This window comes from Gopherus evgoodei, chromosome 4 (assembly GCF_007399415.2).
Source record: "Gopherus evgoodei ecotype Sinaloan lineage chromosome 4, rGopEvg1_v1.p, whole genome shotgun sequence".
Classification (NCBI taxonomy): Eukaryota; Metazoa; Chordata; order Testudines; family Testudinidae; genus Gopherus; species Gopherus evgoodei.
The window spans coordinates 1421960-1440825 of record NC_044325.1 but is presented as its reverse complement, the minus strand read 5'-3'; positions in this window follow the sequence as shown (position 1 = coordinate 1440825).

Sequence of the window (18866 nt, the reverse complement as noted above, 5' to 3'; positions counted from 1 at the left end):
GTCTGAAGTTCTCAGCGCCTGCTTTTGTTGTTGTTAGAATGGTTCTGAGGCAGAAATTCTGCTGAGAGTAAAGTTGACCTATGGCAAATGTTGACTGCATTAAAGGAGTTGGGCCAACACATGGTTTCTAAAATGTGATCCCTAAAAGAAATGCCATCTAACTGGACAGCTGGCCTGTCATAGCTCTCCCTTCCCAGAGGCTGCTATCAGTCCCTCCTGTGCAACCCACTGCCTGCTGTACATCTGGGAAAGGTCATCCAGTCCCTTCCCTCCAACGGTTCCACAATCAATTTTTTCCAGCAACAGCTCCACATCACCACAAATCTGGTCAGAGACTCAGACACATTCTGCTCTCTTCCTCTTGTGTCTGCATCCTCACTGATGTCCTGGGATCGCAGGGATGTAAGTGGGGACTGAATTAGGCCCATCTTGTGGATTTCAAAGATTCTGCTCTCACTAAAATGCAGCGTATGTAAATATTTGGCACAGAGACTCTAGTCCAGAGACTGTAGTAACTGTACAACTCAATCTCCTTCCACAGGACACAAGGTATTTTACAACAATCCTGTAAAAATACTACGTGGTCATGTAATGAAAGGATGCATCATAATCTGTGGCTCAAAGGGGCAGAAAGAAAGTTGCATGAGCAATCTTACGTCTGGCGTTTCCTCACTTTTACTTTAGCTTTGCAACCTTACACATGTTCTTATGATGTAGTTTCATTTGTGTGCAATTTCCTCCACTTTTTAAAAAGCAAGCAGCAGAAGACAGAAATCCCACCCTGTGGCACCATACTGACACTCACGTGGTTCACCAGCAGGCTTAGCATCTTTGAATCCTCCAGGTAGACCTGTGCAGCGTGAGCTTGTGGTTGTCATCCTCTGTGAGGACCAGCCTCAGTGAGGGATAAGACACTTTGCCAATGGATCTCTCTGACATTTGCTGGCAACAAAGGAATGGTGACAGGCATCTTGGCTGCCTGCCAGGCTCTGGAGGGGAGAGCGCTGGTGGGCAGACTCCTCTATCCATTCTTCCCAAACATGTCCTCTTCTGCCTTGTTCCGCCCAACTGTGCTTGTCCCAATCCTGTCTCTTCTCACCCATCCTGGTCCCATTCTCCTCACCAAGCCAGTGCCAGGCTCCACAGCAGGCTTCTCATCCCAGTCCTAGGCTCCTAGTTTCACTCTGGGCTCCACATCCCAGTCTCCCTCCTGCTCCCAGTCCCCTTATCCACTCATTCCCAGTTCCCCAGAGTTCCTCACCAGATCTCCTTTCCTGCACACTCACCTCCTTCCCTGGTTATCAGTTCCAGTCTCCTCACCCAGCCAGTCCCCATCTCATCCAATCTCAGGCTCTCTCCCCACCACTGGTTCCCAGTGCCCTGCCCCATTTCCTACTCCAGGTCTCATCTCCTCCACCTCAACTTCCCGTGCCTGTTTCCTCCCTACTATCCTCCAGTCTGTGTTGGGTGGTTTAGACACAACAGATCCTGTATCATGGCACGGGGAATGACTAGATGACCCTGGCAATCCCTTCTAACTTCATAGTTCTATGTTTTATGGTTCTAGGACCTGTAAAATGTAAATAACCAGAGGAAATCAAAAGATTCAGTGGAATGGCCCAAAACTTAGTATTAAAGCTCTGTGAAATATCTCCTGTCTCTCTGACACCCCATGATATTTTCTTGGCCTGGGGCTCCCACTTCCTTACAAACTGAATATGCTGCCTAGCTACATTGTAACCATCTTCAGAATTTGCAAGCCTTGACAGTGAACCTGAGATAAGTTATGCTGCAGGGTAAGACCAGGTGAAAGTCGTTATTCCAACATCTTTCTTAGTGGTATTAGGTGTGTATCACGCTTGTGAATGATGCCTTGTGCAATGTTGTTTTACTTTAAACAGGAAAGAAGATGCTAGGCCAACTTCTGCCCCTGGTTATTTGTGTAAGTTTGGAGTAACTTGCTAAATCAATGGACTTACTCCAGATTTACACTGGTGTAACAGAGTAGAATTTGCGCCATGAGTATTCTTGTATCCGTGTCAGTTCTTACGCAGAGGTAAGACTGGAAACCACTGGCAAACTCACAGGATGCAGTTCTAGTATCTATCTATGTAGTAAACTGTTTGCTTGGGCAACAGTTCTGGGAGGCAACCAGCCATCCCCCTGAGCCCAAAGAGCTGTTCTTTGCAGCAAGATGGGGAAAGTGTGAGGGAATCTGGGGATAGCATGAATGATGCTTAACAAAAGAGATGATCTTACCACTATCTCTTGTGTCTGGACAGAACGGTTTTCAGTGCTTACTGGAGCCCAGAAGGGAAGAGTTAAAGAAGGAGCCTAGCACAAAAAAGAATATATATATAGAAGAGTGGAGAACAAGACTTCTCGCAAACGTTCACAACAAAGCCTCAGACTGGGTTCATTCTGGTGAAGGTTAAGCTCAGAAGGTTAACTGGCTGGGACCAGAAGCTAGACAAATTCCGAGTAGAAATAACATGAGGGTAAGTGCCTAAGGACATAATGGAAAGTATTTAAATCAAGTCTGGGTGTCTTTCTGAAAGATCTGCCCTGGTCAGCCAGTAGGTATGGGCTTGATGTAGGAATCCCTGGTTGAGGGTCTGCGGCTTAGACCAGATGACCAATATGGCCCCTTCTGGCCCTAAAATCTATGCATGTGAGAAGAGAGAAATAAATAAAGTTGCCCTCCTTGCCCACCTAGTATCTTCTCTCTGCGTAACTTTAAAACAACCCTCCCTTCAGCCCATTTTGACACAGGCCCCTAATCCATTGTTGTTTTTCTTTCAACCTACCCTCTGTGACCTCAGGAATTTGGGTGCTTCTTTAATTTGCATTTAGCATCTTCTGCAAAGGCTATATCCTCTCCCCATTCCAACCCCTTCTCAAGACACTCTGTGTCCATAAAACCTACAGGAAACAGCTCAGAAAATACTGGCTAGGTTGGGGAAACTGGATATAGGAACTGTGTCTGGGAAGTGCAGATATTGATGAAGATATTTTAAGAATAAGGCTATCAATATTCAAGTGCTTTGTCATTGCTCAAGAATCACCCAATACCGACAGCACAGGAAGGCAGTGTGGGATAATCAATGGGCCCTTTTCTGGGAGTCAGGGCATCTGGGTTCTATTCCTGGCTCTGCAACTGATGGATTGTGTGGCCCTGGTCATGTCCTTTCCCCTCCAGTCTGTTTTGATTCTGAGCTCTTGGGAGCAGAGACTTTAACTCTGTGTCTATGCAGTGCTTAGCACAATAAGGTCCCACAATGCTACTATAATAATGAACAATAATCATGCTAGACAAGGATAAATGCTGTAGTGGCACTAGAGTGCTGCCCATCTAGCAGAATGGCAGCTGCAGCTCCCAGAGCTGCTTACAGGCTGTGAGGTTGGCTCTTTCAGAAGATACTCTCTCGTCCTGCAGTGGGGAGGAGTACTTTTTCCTACAATGGATTTTAAAAATATCCAAAATACTGCTTGGCTTTCCCAGTCACATCACCATACAGGGGAATCTCACTCCTTTAGATTCAAATCTTCTTTTACTTGGAGACAATGTGGCCAAACTAAAACAGCAGAGCTGGCTGGATATTGGGCAAAAAATCTGTTAACTGGTAAATGTTGCCTGAGTTCATTATGGGTGAAATCTGTCCCTGCGCAGATAGCCAGCACAAAGCCCATGCTCCACAAAAGACCTCAAAATAGGGCTTAAAAGGAACTTAAATTGTGCCTAGGTCCTGTGTTAGTCTCTCTGCACAGGAGTTAATTTCACCCCAAGTAGTCAATAGCACTCCAGGAATATTGACCAGTCTGTATAAGATATGGAGCAGTTCAACAAGAAATCTTCTGCAAAGCTAGATGGATTTGGAGTCTAGTGTATAGTACATTCCCCCTCATCTCTGTTCCTTCTTTGTGGCCTCCCCTCCCCTTTCACAGTCTGCTCAGTATTTCCCTCTGCATTAGGACCTGTAGCAACTTTCAGGAATCTAGCTACTTCAGCCTCTTTGGGGCCTCAGCTAGCACTATTTTCTTATTATTAGAGCATCATTCATAAACCTGGGAAACTCTGCTGAAAGATTATGGGATGGTGTTTATGGGTGGGAGCCAGAGCTTTTCTGCATAGTTCAGCTGATCCCCCAAACATCGCATCTCAGGGGGTCCAGCCATCTGGCCAACATGCCTTGAAGTGAACTGACTGGTTATCTAGAAGGTGCCCACAAGCTTTGTAGTCCACCAAGAACTGACAGCCCAGAGTGGGTTTATATTTTTAAAACAAACTAAGGCTGCCCAGACCCAGAGCAGCAGGGAATGCGGCAGAGACTGGCCTGTTTTTTCCATGCACAAACACACATCACCAAGCCTTATTTTCTATCTAACTTTCATTTAAGATTAAGGGAAACAGAAAAAAACATTGCAAGCGAAAACACAGGCACCAAGCACATGAGGTGCCTTAACTCTAGAATGTGCGTCCCACTCTGACTCCAAAGAGGGCACTGCCTCTGCTTGTGGGAGTAGAAAGAAACACTACAGAGAGAAACAGACCAAGAATGAGCTAGTTACAGACAGCCCCAGGCAGAGCATTCAAATTCACAGGAAGGAAAGGAAACCATGTGTACTTCAAAAGCATCTCCACCACACAGAGTCCTGGAGTGCAGCCTGGGTGATGAATTGGTGCATTGATTAATTGACTAATTGGTCTATTGATTAATCTCTTAGACCACAGGGGTCAATAAGGGTTTGGTCTCCTGAGTGGCTAGAGCATTTGGGAGATTATCACAAGTCTCATTAGAGTGAGACACCGAAGGAGCACAGCAGAAACAATTACAATTTATCTCAAGTTCCTTTATTAATAAATCCACTGAGCAGCTAAACAATCCCCCAAACACTGAACTATCACAGCAGTCAGAGAAAGAGAGTACAAAGCGTTTAGTCCTATGACTGGCATCACTCACATCTCCTGGTGGAAGTGTGAGTCATTATCTTCCTCTTCATCACCACCATCCCCAGCGGCGACTGTCATCCTGCTGTCTCCGCAGGCACACAGACTGGAGTTCGATGCTTATAATGTGTTACTGTGTGATGTTATTGATATAAACTGTGATCATATAGAACATGGTTTGCAACCAAGGTCCTATAGTGGCACCAAATCCTGTGTAAAGGGGGTCACATAAGGTGTCTAAGACCAGGTTATGAGTTACTGGTTATGATTATGCTGTCTTTATGCCTGTGTCATTTTGTAGTTGAAGTTATGAGTATTGGCTCTATACTGCCTGTATTTCAAATTTGTGCTGTGAGTCTGGGTGACACCCCAGACAAGTTGGTGTTAGCTCTGCTTAGCCTGCTTGATGGCCCATTAAGGACCATCAGCTACACAATTAATCCATTGAGAGGAGGCAGATACGCCTTGTGACTCAGCAGGGTGTGCGGAAACTGGCCCATGTGATTGCAGACTCCATTTTGCTTTAACTTTCCACAGTAAGGACAAAGGAGTGTCCTTACACCTGGAAGAGCCTATATAAGGCTGATGCCTCATCTCCATCTTGTTTTCAGTCCTGCTTCTTACCTCTGAAGGGACTTTGCTACAAACTGAAGCTCTGAACAAAGGACTGATGACCCATCCCAGCGGGGGATGTTCCAAAGACTTGATTTGAACCTGCAGTTTACTCCCTCATTGCTACAAGCCTGAACTAAGAACTTTGCCACTACTGGATGTAATTGTTTCCATTTAACCAATTCTAGCTCTCAGCTCTACCTTTTTCCCGTTATGAATAAACCTTTAGATTTTAGATTCTAAAGGATTGGCAACAGCCTGATTTGTGGGTAAGATATGATGTGTATATTGACCTGGGTCTGGGGCTTGATTCTTTGGGATCGAGAGAACCTTTTTCTTTCACTGGGGTGTTGGTTTTCATAAGCATTCATCCCCAGGACGAGTGGGACTGGTGGTGATACTGGGAGACTGGAGTGTCTAAGGAAATTGCTTGTGTGACTTGTGGTTAGCCAGTGGGGTGAAACCGAAGTCCCTTTTGTCTGGCTGGTTTGGTTTGCCTTAGAGGTGGAAAAACCCCAGCCTAGGGCTGTGAATGCCCTGTTTGAGCAGTTGATCCTGAATTGGCACTCTCAGTTGGGTCCCGCCAGAACCGCATCGTCACAGACTCTGACGGGTAGACTAGGCACAGAGGGCCCCTTCTGGAAGCCTCTAGGTCCTGCCACATCCATCCCAGGAAAGAAGTAGTGGCACTAAGTCCTCCAAGCAGCTTACAGAGACTGTGCAGGGAAGCACCCAATCAGGGGGAGGCTGCAAGGGGCTAGCCAATCAGAGGGTTTCAGGCTTGTATAAAAGGAGCTGTGGTGCAGAGCAGAGTCAGTTCCTTGCTAGAGCAGTGCACATGGTGCCCTAGTTGGCTAAAGGGAACTGTAGCACCAAGACATCTCAGTGTGGTTAAGGGTTTGGGGCAGTGAAGAAGAGCTCTTAGCAGGGCATGAACATAGATGAGCCCTGTGGTAAAGGTAAAGCGTTGGTGAAGGCTTGGGCTAGGGCTGTGGGGAAATGGCCTAGGGAGCTGAAGGCAGGTTAGTTAAAGGGATTTGGCACTGCATGGCTGCTATTCTTAGAGTCTCTTGGCTGGGACCCAGAGTAGTGGGCAGGTCCATGTCTCCCCATAAGTTACTGGGGAAGTGGCCTACAACTGGACAACAATAGACCCCCAGAAGGGAATCTGGACTTTTAAGAGGCCCAGCTGGAAAGCTGGGGCCAGAACAGACCAGAATGAGAGAAGAGTCTCCAAGGAGGAAGCCCTGGGTGTATATCCCCTGACCAGAGCCAGGAGTGCTTAAAGACTTTGTTGGACTAATACCCTGGAAAGGATCTCTTTGAGTTGTGTCCATACAGGCAGAGCGTGACTCAACCGGAGGGCTGAGTTGCTGAAAGCACCAGAAGGGGTCACCATACATGAAGAGAAGTGCAGATGCATTTCACCAGAGGGGGTGATATTACAGTTACACTGCCCACTGGGGTTTGTAAAGAGTTATCAAGGTTTCAAAACCTTTTCCTTATTCGAATTACCACAGCTCACTACTTTTGGGGGTGTCCTGTTTTGTTTTCATAGGCTAACTTGTTAGCTCCCCATGTACTCATTAACATTTGTGTAACTCAGTCACAATAAGAACCTGTGGTTACCAAATTGCTGATATCCTACGTCACCATGCCTCCAGGAGTCGCTACTGAGAGTATCAAACTGCTGAGAAATAGGGGAGTGTCACAAACAGAGAGCGAAGGGTTAATGTTCTTTTACCTGGAAAGGGCTAACACCAGTAACCTGAAACACCTGACCAGAGGACCAATCAGGAAACAAGACTTCTTCAAATCTGGGTGGAGGGAAGTTTTGGGTGTGAGTTCTTTGTCTTGGTCTGTTCCTTTTCTTATCTCTGAGAGTGATCTCTCTATCTCCAGGCTTTCTAATCTTCTGTTTCCAAGTTGTAAGTACAAGGATAGTAAGACAATAGGTTTATATTGTTTTCTTTTGTATTTACATGTGTGTAGTTGCTGGAGTGTGTTAAATTATATTGTTTTGGAATAAGGCTGTTTATTCACTTTTTTTTCTTAAGCAACTGACCCTGTATATTGTCACCTATATACAGAGACTATTTTTAATGTCCTTTTTCATTCTTTTTATATAAAGCTTTCTTTTTAAGACCTGTTGAAGTTTTTCTTTAGTGGGGACTCCAGGGAATTGAGTCTGCAGCTCACTAGGGGATTGGTGGGAGGAAGAAGTCAGGGGGAAAAGTCTCTTTGTGTTAGATTTACTAAGCTTGACTTTGCATACTCTCTGGGTGAGGGGGAAGAGAGATTAGATCTCTTGGTACTTGTGTTTCCAGGACTGGAAGCAAGGAATCTCCTAGGGTCGTCCTGGGAGGAAGTAACAAGGAAACAAGGGGAGGGGGTTATTTCCCTTTGTTGTAAGACTCAAGGCATCTGAGTCTGGGGGTCCCCCAGGGAAGGTTTTGGGGAGACCACAGTGAGCTAGGCACTGTATAATTCCTGGCTGGTGGCAGCTTTACCAAATCCAAGCTGGTAACTAAGCTTGGAGGTTTTCATACTAACACCCATATTTTGGATGCTAAGGTCCAGATCTGGGAAGAAATGTTATGACAGGGAGACATACCCCAAAACTGGTGGTTATTCTCCCATATGATATATCAAACCAGCAACAAAAGGGAACTTCTGTTTCACCACTCTGGCTAACAAGAAATCAGAAAACCAGGCTCCTTAGGCATTTCAGTCCTTGTATCACTACCAAAAACAAAACAAAAAAAGGCTCTAGTTGCTTCCAAATCATTGGACGGTCCTCGGTCCCTGGGTTAGATGTTCCCATTAGTATAAGTTCATACTCCAGAGGTTTGAGCAGAAAAGAGGCAAAGTGGAGGTGTTTCCAGGTCCTTTTATAGCTTCTACCAAGTGAAGGGAAAACCATTGTTCTCACTGTGGATAATTACAGGGAACAAGATGGTGTTTGGAATCACATGGGCAAGTCACATGTTCATGCATGATTTCACTTAGTCACAGCAGAAGTCATTACCTGCTGGAATGTTCATAAGAAAGTCCATTAAGTGTAGAGAGGTATCTCCCATGGTCCATTGTGAGTTAAGTATTCCTTTATGGGCCATTCAACTGAAATAGTTCCTTCACAATGTGCTGGCGAAACACCTTGTTGGTGTTTCCACATGAGGAGACCTTTGAAATACAGGTACAGAGTTAATACTCATAACTGCAGATACAAGAATGATACATGCATACAAATAGCATAATCATATTCAGCAAATTGTAACTTTTCTACTGACATCTTACTTGACACACTTTGTATAAGATTTGTTGTAACAGTGGTAGCAGCAATGATTTACATGGTCATATTTTAATCAGATAACTTCACACTCTATGTCTGCAAAAATCCCCAGAATACTCTAACCAGCTTTAACTGGTACCTTGCAATATGCATTTCCTAAACATCATCAGCTAGTACATCTGTCCTGTACCTACTTCATCTTGTGTTATAGGGTAATTCAAAGGCTGATGTGAATAGTTAACGAATCTTTAGCCAAACGAGGCCTCAGGCCTAAGCTAAATATTTTACAGGGCTGTGGGTCCTATATTGCAACATTACATTAATACTTATTTTTCACCTCTATGTCCTAAACATACCTGATATATTTTATCCTTGGCTACACAGGTGGGCTAAAACAATGGGGATCACAGGAACGATATGATGTTGCCAGAGCTGTGCTGAATGGATAACAGGAGGTAAGTCTCACAGTTTCTGGTGGTTAGACCCCTCCCCATATTCACTGTGAGATTAGGGCCTAATGGACAAGATAGTCTAGCCCAGAGATATTAAGTGACTTCCCTAAGGTCACAAACAGACCTGTCACAGAGTTTGCAGCTGAAGTTCTCTAGAATTTCAGTCTATTGCCTTAACCCCAAAACCAATCTGCCGGTGTGCTACCTGCAGGATTTCATGAGGGATGAGTGGAACCACCTCAGACTAAGGCCTGGTCTACACTACGCGCTTATACCGACTTTAGCAGCGTTAAACTGATTTAGTGCTGCACCTGTCCACACCACGAGACCCTTTATATCGATATAAAGGGCTCTTTAAACTGGTTTCTGTACTCCTCCCTGACGAGAGGAGTACCACTGAATCGGTATTACCATATCGGATTAGGGTTAGCGTGGCCGCAAATCGACGGTATTCGCCTCCGGGCGGTATCCCACAGGGCACCACTGTGACCATTTTGGAAAGCAATCTGAACTCAGATGCACTGGCCAGGTAGACAGGAAAAGCCCCACGAACTTTTGAATTGCAGTTCCTGTTTGCCCAGCGTGGAGCTCTGATCAGCACGGGTGGCGATGCAGTCCCAAATCCAAAAAGAGCTCCAGCATGGACCGTACGGGAGATACAGGATCTCATCACTGTATAGGGAGACAAATCTGTTCTATCAGAGCTCTGTTACAGAAGACGAAATGCCAAAGCATTTGAAAAAAATCTCCAGGCTATGATACAGAGTCCACAGCACAGTGCTGTGTGACAAGCGTAATGGAAAGCCAAAAATTCAAATGGACACTCATGGAGGAAGAGAGGGGGGACTGAGGACTCCAGCTATCCCACAGTTCCCAGCAGTCTCCGAAAAGTATTTGCATTCTTGGCTGAGCTCCCAATGTGTGTAGGGTCAAACACATTGTCCAGGGTGGTTCAGGGTATATCTCGTCAACTTACTCCCCCTCCTCCCCGTGAAAGAAAAGGGAAAAAAATCATTTCCTGACTTTTTTCAGTGTCACTGTATGTCTACTGCATGCTGCTGGTAGACGCGGTGCTGTGGCACTGAACAGCAGCATCCTCTCCTCTCCCTTCCCTGGTGGCAGATGGTACAGTGCAGTAGGACTGGTAGCTGTCTTTGTCATCATCCTGTGAGTGCTCCTGGCTGGCTTCAGGTGAGGTTGGCCGGGGGCACCTGGGTAAAAATAGGAATGACTCTCAGTTATTCCTGGCAGATGGCACAGAATGGCTGGTAACCGTCCTCATCATGGCAACTGGGGGATGAACTCCATCAGCCCCCCCACTTTCATGTCTAAAGAAAAGAATCTGTGCTGCCTGGACTATCATAGCAACGGGATGCTGGGCTCCTCTCCACCCCACCGTTTAATGTCCTGCCTGGACTATCATAGCAGCTGGAGGCTGCCTCCCCCTCATTTTATGTCACTAAGAAGTCAGTGTTTCTTATTCCTGCATTCTTTATTACTTCATGACACAAATGAGGGGGACACTGCCCTGGTAGCCCAGGAAGGTTGGGGGAGCAGGGAAGCAACGGGTGGGGTTGTTGCAGGGGCACCCCCTGTGAATGGCATATAACTCATCATTTCTGCAGGATCTGACACAGAGCAGCTGTGCTCTCTGTTACACTGGTTCTCTAGTACACTTGCCCCATATTCTAGGCAGGACTGACTCTATTTTTAGAAGCCATAATGGAGGGATTGACCTGGGGAGTCATTCCCAGTTTTGTCTTTGCGTTCCCAGCTGACTTCAGCAAAGATCAGCCAGGAGCACACATGACAGCAGCAGACGGTACAGAATGACTGATAACTGTCATCTCATCACCAATTTACAATGGTATTCCAGAAGGTGCAATAGGGATGGTAACCATCTCTGCTACCTTACAAAGGCAAATGAATGCTGCTGTGTAGCGCTGCAGTACCACCTCTGTCAGCGGCATCCAGTACACATACGGTGACAGTGACAAAAGGCAAAACAGGCTCCATGGTTGCCATGCTATGGCGTCTCCCAGGGCAATCCAGGGAAAAAGGGCGCGAAATGATTGTCTGCCGTTGCTTTCACGGAGGAAGGAATGAGTGACGACATTTACCCAGAATCACCTGCGACATTGTTTTTGCACCATCATGCATTGGGATCTCAACCCAGAATTCCAATGGGCGAGGGAGACTGCAGGAACTCTGGGATAGCTACGGGATAGCTACCCACAGTGCAATGCTCCAGAAATTGATGCTAGCCTAGGTACAAGGATGCACACCACTGAAATATTGTGCTTTGTGTGGCCACATGCACTCGACTTTATACAATCTGCTTTACAAAACCAGTTTATGTAAAATCAGAATAATCCTGTAGCGTAGACATACCCAAAGAAAGAACTGCCCTGAGGAAAAGCAACTGATGAGGGAAACTGTTTTAAAGTTTGGGCACTATGATATATATTAACCTTTCCATAAAAACATTATCATTGTAGGAGGAACCACTGGGAAAACAAAGCAAAACGTTTCTTTTAGACGCACAAACCAATATCCATAGTGCACTGAAACACTTACAGCACGATTTGCATATTGCTATATTCATTTCGCTTACATCAAGGAGGAGAATTAGCCACACCCCCAGACAAAGTTGTCAGAATAATCAGTCTGCTGAAATGCCACCTGCTCTTTGGTTGTGTGTGTGACAGACTGGGCAATGCTAATTACTGAAGGAAAAACCTGGCTAAAGGGCTGGCTGCTCTCGGGTAACGCATGCTGTGACCAGGGCAGGTTTTTAAATGATGCTCTCGCTTAATCTTTATATAACCAAAGCGCTGACAGCAGTTCAGCAGCCGAGCTCATTCTGATTGTGCTCCGAGCCCTCAGGGGTGGGACTGATGACACTTTGCAGCCTGCAGTGTCTGTCTTTTATGTGCTGTGTGGAGCATGGGTTAGTGCAAGAGGTTTAATCACACTCTCCTAATAGCCACAAAAACCTGGAGCAAGGTAGCACTTCCCTTATAGTACAGTGGCATGCACCCCAAAGCCCACCAGCCCCTTCTCTCCATTCAGCTAAGGTTATCCTGGAGTAGGCTGAAAGCAGCTGTGAGTCTAGTATTCTTCTATCACAGCAAACATTGCTGCCCCAGACGGCTACCCAGTCTGATGGAGAGAGACACCCTCACGCGCAGCAGGTACGTCTGTACGGTGAGGCTAAGAGCCTGAGGCTACAGACTTGGGCTTCTGGGGCTCACACTACGGCACAAGAAATAGCTGTGTCGATGCTCAGGCTCAGGCTCCGAAGCCCAGGGAGGCAGGCGGGCTTCAGAGAACAATCTCCTGCCCAAGCTGCAATGTTTAAACAGCTGTCACTGTGTTTAGTGCTGTAGCACAGGCCCCAGTCTGTAGATATGAGCTCTGGGATTCACTGCCATGTACTGTGTAGACACACCCAATAAAACTGTCTGAGTCCTTTAAACTATTGTCAGCTGGACTCGCTGCTAAAATGCCCTGGTTTGAAACCAACACAAAATGGCCATTGTGTGTTAGACCAAAGATCCATCCAGCTCAGTCTCCTGACAGTGGGAGGTGCCAATGCCAGGTGCCCCAGAGGGAACGAACAGAGCAATTGTCAAGCAATCCATCCTCACTTGTCCACTCCCAGCTTCAGGTAGTGAGATCTGGGCAGTGACTTCCCAGGTCTTGAACTCAGGCCTGAGAGTCCCCAAACAGTTGCTGCATAGGCGCCAAGTTTCTATCTGCTCATGGCCTGCCTTCACCCCACCCCTTCCCCAAGGCCCCCCCACCCCTGCCTTGTTTCTTCCCACCCCTGCCCCACCTCTTCCCGATCCCGCCCCGCTGTGTCCCGTCCATTTCCACCCCCTCCCCCTAGAGCACTGCACCCTCATTCCTCCCCCCACCAGTGCCTCCTGACACCGTGAAACAGCTGATCTACCGCAGGTGGTAGGTGCTGGGAGGGAGGGGAGGTGCTGATCATTGGGGGGGAGGGGAGGGAGAGGCATTGATAGAGGGGCTGCCAGTACGTGCTCAGCACCCACCATTTTTTCTCTATGGCGAACACTGACATTTATTCCTGCTGTTGGTTTCCTGTCTGTTAGCCAGTTACTGATCCATGAGAGGACCTTCCCTCCCATCCTATGCCTGCTTACTTGGCTTTAAGAACTTTTGGTGAGGGACCTTGTCAAAGGCTTTCAGATAGGTTCAGTTACCTTTATCCACTGGATTACCCTTGTCCACATGCTTATTGACACCCTCAAAGGATTCTAGTGCTTGAGGAGGCAGGATTTCCTTTACAAAAGCCATCTTGACTCTTCTCCAATATATGGTGTTCATCTATGTCTGATAATACTGTTCTTTAGAATCATAGAATATCAGGGTTGGAAGGGACCTCAGGAGGTCATCTAGTCCAATCTCTGCTCAAAGCAGGACCAATTCCCATCTAAATCATCCCAGCCAGGGCTTTGTCAAGCCGGGCCTTAAAAACCTCTAAGAAAGGAGAGTCCAGCACCTCCCTAGGGAACCCATTCCAGCGCTTCACCACCCTCCTAGTGAAAATTTTTTTCCTAATATCCAACCTAAACCTCTCCCACTGCAACTTGAGACCATTGCTCCTTGTTTACTATCATTTGAACAAATTTGCCTGGTGCTGAAGTTAGGCTTAATAGCCTGTAATAGCCAGAATGGCCTGTGAGCTTTTTTTAAAAATGGCTGTTACATTAGCTATCCTCCAGCAACATGGTACAGAGTCTGATTCAAGGAGTAGGATACCTTCCACCATTAGTAATTCTGCAATTTCATATTTGAGTTCCTTTAGAACTCTTGGGTGATACCATCTGCTCCTGGTGACTTATTTTATCAGTTTGTTCCTAAAGCTTTAATGACACCACAATCTGGGACAGTTCCTCAGATTTGTCATCAAAAAAGAATGGCTCAGGTTTGAGAATTTCCCTCACGTCCTCTGCAGTAAAAACTGATGCAGAAAATTCACTTATCTGCTCTGCACTGGCCTTGTCTTCCTCAAATTCTCCTCTAGCACTTCACCACAAAATAATTGGCAGAATGATGGTTGTGTTGTCAGCCATTATCTTAGCACCTAGCCCATGCAGTACAAACCCCTCTGTCCTCTGGGTCGAAGGCACTACTGGAGTTTTAGGTGACCTTCATACAGTATTAACTCTGGCATTTGCACCCATTCATGATCCTAGCTGTTTTGGTTAAATCCCTGGATCCTGGGTTATTTGGCTACATGAGAATCTTCCCTTTCCTTTAAAAAATGAAACACAAGTTTCTAGCTCTCCTAGTTTTGGAGAAGAACCTGAAAGTCTGACCCCTAAAGACTCAAACAAGAAAGGAAAGCAAAAGCCCCAAGTTTTGACACCCTCATCTGTTTTTAAGCCAATGTTCATGTACTTGGGGTTTCAGGGTGTCTGCAGTACGTAGGCACGTAGGTTCCCCAAAGTACATAGGCACTGAGACCCCTACTTTGGTTCCGCTGCGATTTACAAAACCTGCTGGGCCCTGTGGGTGCCTCAGCTCCCTCAGCACCTGTGTTTTTTGCAGTGAACGTTCATGTCAGTGCCTGTGTTTCTGCCTCGCCACATGTATCTCTGTCTCCATCTGGGTGCCCAGCTGCCTAAACCCCAGAGCAGTTCAGTGGTTTGAGCATTGGCCTGCTAAACCCAGGATTGTGAGTTCAATCCTTGAGGGGGCCACTTAGGGAGCTAGGGCAAAAAATTGGTCCTGCAAGTGAAGGCAGGGGGCTGGACTTGATGACCTTTCAGGGTCCCTTCCAGTTCTAGGAGACAGGTATGTCTCCATATTAAAAATATTTCACAAGCCGATGGATGTTGGTCCATATAAGTCACCAATGGTCCCCAATCCAATAGGGGCCTGTGAGCATGCCTGCTGGGTCAGGCCCTTCCCATGGGTTCACACAACAGCCTGGTGGGGAGGCTCCCTCTTAACTTTTATCCCAGTGGCTTGGGAACTGACCTGGGATGTGGGAGACCCACAGTTCTATTTGTCCATCCCCCCCACCCGTGATGAGGAACTGGGAAAACTCTCTAATCACTGAGCTATGAGATTTTCTGGTGTGGGGCTCCCTCTCCTGTCAAAGCTGTTCCACTTTGGATAAATAAAGAGAGAGTGGTTGGAGGAGGGAGCCTGAGGTCACCCATAGCCTGGGCGAATGCACCAACCACTAGGCCAGGGGGGTCACTCATGCGTCTGTGCTCTCCAATGATTCTTTCCTCCTCCCTCGCCCCCCAACTTCTTGCAAAACAGTAGAGGCTCCTGACTTCAGAGAGGGTTCCCACAGCCTGGACTGAGGTGCATATCTCTGAGGAGGTGGGGCTTAGCCTTTACCCTCTTTGGTCAGCATCTCTCATTGGTGACTTGGGCAGCTCCCCACTTCCCATGCTGGGTTCTGTCTCTCCCCAGTCATTATACTGAGAGCCTGGGCACTTAACCCAGGTTTTGAGGGCCTCAGTGTGTTCCTGAGATTTTCTGGGCCACTAAGCATTAGACTAAGCATCACAACTCCTAACACCTCCTGTGTGTGTGTCCAAACTGACATGTCTTTTCCCACCCTCCTGGCTATTTTAGAGTCTAATCAGATCTTACCATTGGATCAGGACCTTAGCTGGTCTTGCCTTGATATTTTTCTACTTCTGTAGCAATTACAGAATGGATGTCACGAGTCAGAACCGGGGCCAGGGAAGGTTAGGGAGATGCTATAATAATGCCCAGCATTTCTGTTTTGATAAAGTCAAAGGAAAAGCCTCTGACTGCCAGATGCTTGGACTGCAAGACAGAAGATGGCTCATTCATTAATTGCCTTTTCTGTTCATTCCCTTGAAACATCTGGCACTGGCCACAGGCAGAAGGTAGGATACTGGGATAAATGGCTATTGATCTGACCCAGTATGGACATTCTTCTGTTCTTAAAGTCTCTACAATGCCAATTATAAAGGAAACACAGTTTAGCTTGAGTTACCAAAGAGTCATACTTTGCTGTTCCCTGTCACAGTTCTTGTAACAGTGTTGAAACTGCCTGGAAAATAAGAGGCGGAAAATCTCCATTGAAGCAGCACAGTGAGAAATAAGCGCTCAAAGGAAAAGGCTGTTACACACTCACACTTGTGACAAAAGGGGCTGTGCTCATGCAAAGTCATGCATGGTCTTGCTGAGCTATGTAAGCTGCAGAAGATTGATGAATGCTCCACACCCACCTAGTCATCTGAAATATGACTTGTTTATTGAAAAATTTTGTGTGTGTAGAGCCAAGCAGGGAGGGTTGGAAAGAAGATTTCACATAAAATTCCATTCCTAAAGTAAAAAGATCTGAGTGTCTGCCTTTGCTTTCACAAAGTAGTTATTTTATGTAACATGGAGAATTTCTTGAGCTACAATAGTAAATCGTGAGTTTCTGGAAAATAACACAATTTTCTAACACAACTTGTACTGCACACAACATGAGTTAACTATTAGGGAAGTCATAATACAGAGATGAATAAACCACAAGTCTGCAAGCTGATGGTTGCGTAGGAAGCAGCGATCATGACCTGATTACATTCAATTTAGGCAAGGAGAGGACAATCCCAACTAGTAAAATATAATATTTGGGGCTTTGAAAGGGTTAGTGTCCCAAGGCTTAGAAGAATAATGAGCAAAGCTTCCTGGGAGGAAAAATTTAGACAAATATAAATGAAAATTGGAAGTTCTTAAAAAAGAGTTTATTAAAAAGTCAAAACCCCATGATTCTCCAATCAAGAAAGAGGATAACTTTAGCTAAAAGCTCATTCTGGAGCTGTGATGAAGTGAAGAAATCAACTAGAAATGATCATAAAAAGCAATACATAATACTTGGGGGGGAGGGTTATAGGTGGCAGTCAATATAAATTAAATGTTATGAAGTGTAGAAAATAAGGGAAACTAAACACATCTCTTGATTCATTCAGATCAAGGCTGTTTGCTTTTCCTGAAGATATGATTTAGTCAAACAAGTTTTTGGACTCAAATGGAGGCAAGTGGGTTTCTTTGACCTGGTTGAACGGAGGTCATACTAGGTGATCTGATGGTCCCTTCTTGACTTAAGAGACACAGTGTAAACTTGAAAGTCTCTAATGTGTGTCTGTGTTAGTGTGACCAATTTGGAATGCAGTCTTCCACCATTGACGTCCATGGGAATTCTGCTGTGGACCTCAGTGGGAGCAATGTCTGGCGCTTGGAATGGTTTTCAGATGATAGAGCAAAGCCAAACAACTACTCTGCCATTCTACCTAGTGCTAAAAAGTTTGGTTTAAAAGATGTTTAAGGGCTGCTCCTTCACTCGCAGTTACTGGTGTCAGTGCTCTGGGGGAATTGTAGAGCTTTAAAGACGCCGTGTGACTTCTGCTGTTTCTAATGTGTTTGATAATCTGCAAGAAGCATTTCCTAGCACCTTGAAGAGGTGGGAACCTGCTCTATCGATCCAGAGGCTGGTAGAAGGTTACTGATTTGAATAATTTGCATGTTACACATGTTGCTGTTCTTGCAACTCTGGTGCTAAATTCAGTGAGTGCTTGAGGGGAGCTGGGATGACATGGAAAATAAGTTTTTTGTTGTTTTTTAAATATCTGTGGTTCATATTTCATAAAGCTTGAGTCTGACAATGCTCCATTTTTTAGTGTTGCTTCCCCACATCCCCACCCCTGCAATGAATTCTGAGTTACAGATGGTAGCAGTCTGAAACCGCATTGGGCTCTCAGATAAAAGGCCTCGCTACAGACAGGTGGAGTTTGAGGCTGGCAAATAAAAACCATATGTATGTGCATCTGCTTTTCAATCAACAGGTAGTGTATTTCCATGGATGATCCAAAGGTGTCTACTTTGGGCACTTTAATTTCTCTAGTGAAAGTGCTTCTAGGACAGTCATCACTGTACAGTAAAACCTCAGTTATGAACACATCAGGAATGGAGGTTGTTTGTAACTCTGAAATGGTCACAACTTTGAACAAAATTGTTTGTTTGTTTTTAAAGTTTACAACTGACCATTGACTCAGTACAGCTTTCAAACTTTACTATGCAGAAGAAAAATGCTGCTTTTCCATTGTTTGTTTGTTTTTAAGTAGTTTACATTTAACACAGCACTGTCTAGGGGTGTTGGAACAATTTTTATAGTGGGGGAGCTGAAAGCCAATGAACCAAGCTGAAAACCCTGGATATAACGGAAACCACCTCAAGTCAGAACTGCTAGTCCCAGCACTTAAGGTACTGTACTAGATTTGGTTTTTTTGGTCTCTGCTGCTACCTGATTGCACACTTCCAAATGAGGTGTGTGGTTGACTGGTCACTTTGCATCTCTGGTGTTCAGAATTCGACGGTTCTGCTGTCCTGTCTAAGCACCAACACAGTAATTAGAGATGTCAAAACCAGGCCTCGCTCAGAGCCAGTGCCATTGGGAGAGTTTAGTACCTTTTGTCTCTGATAGTTTTACATTTTTATTCAGTGAATACTCATTGAGCCACAGGAAGAAAATGCCCCTCCATAAATGTAGGAGACT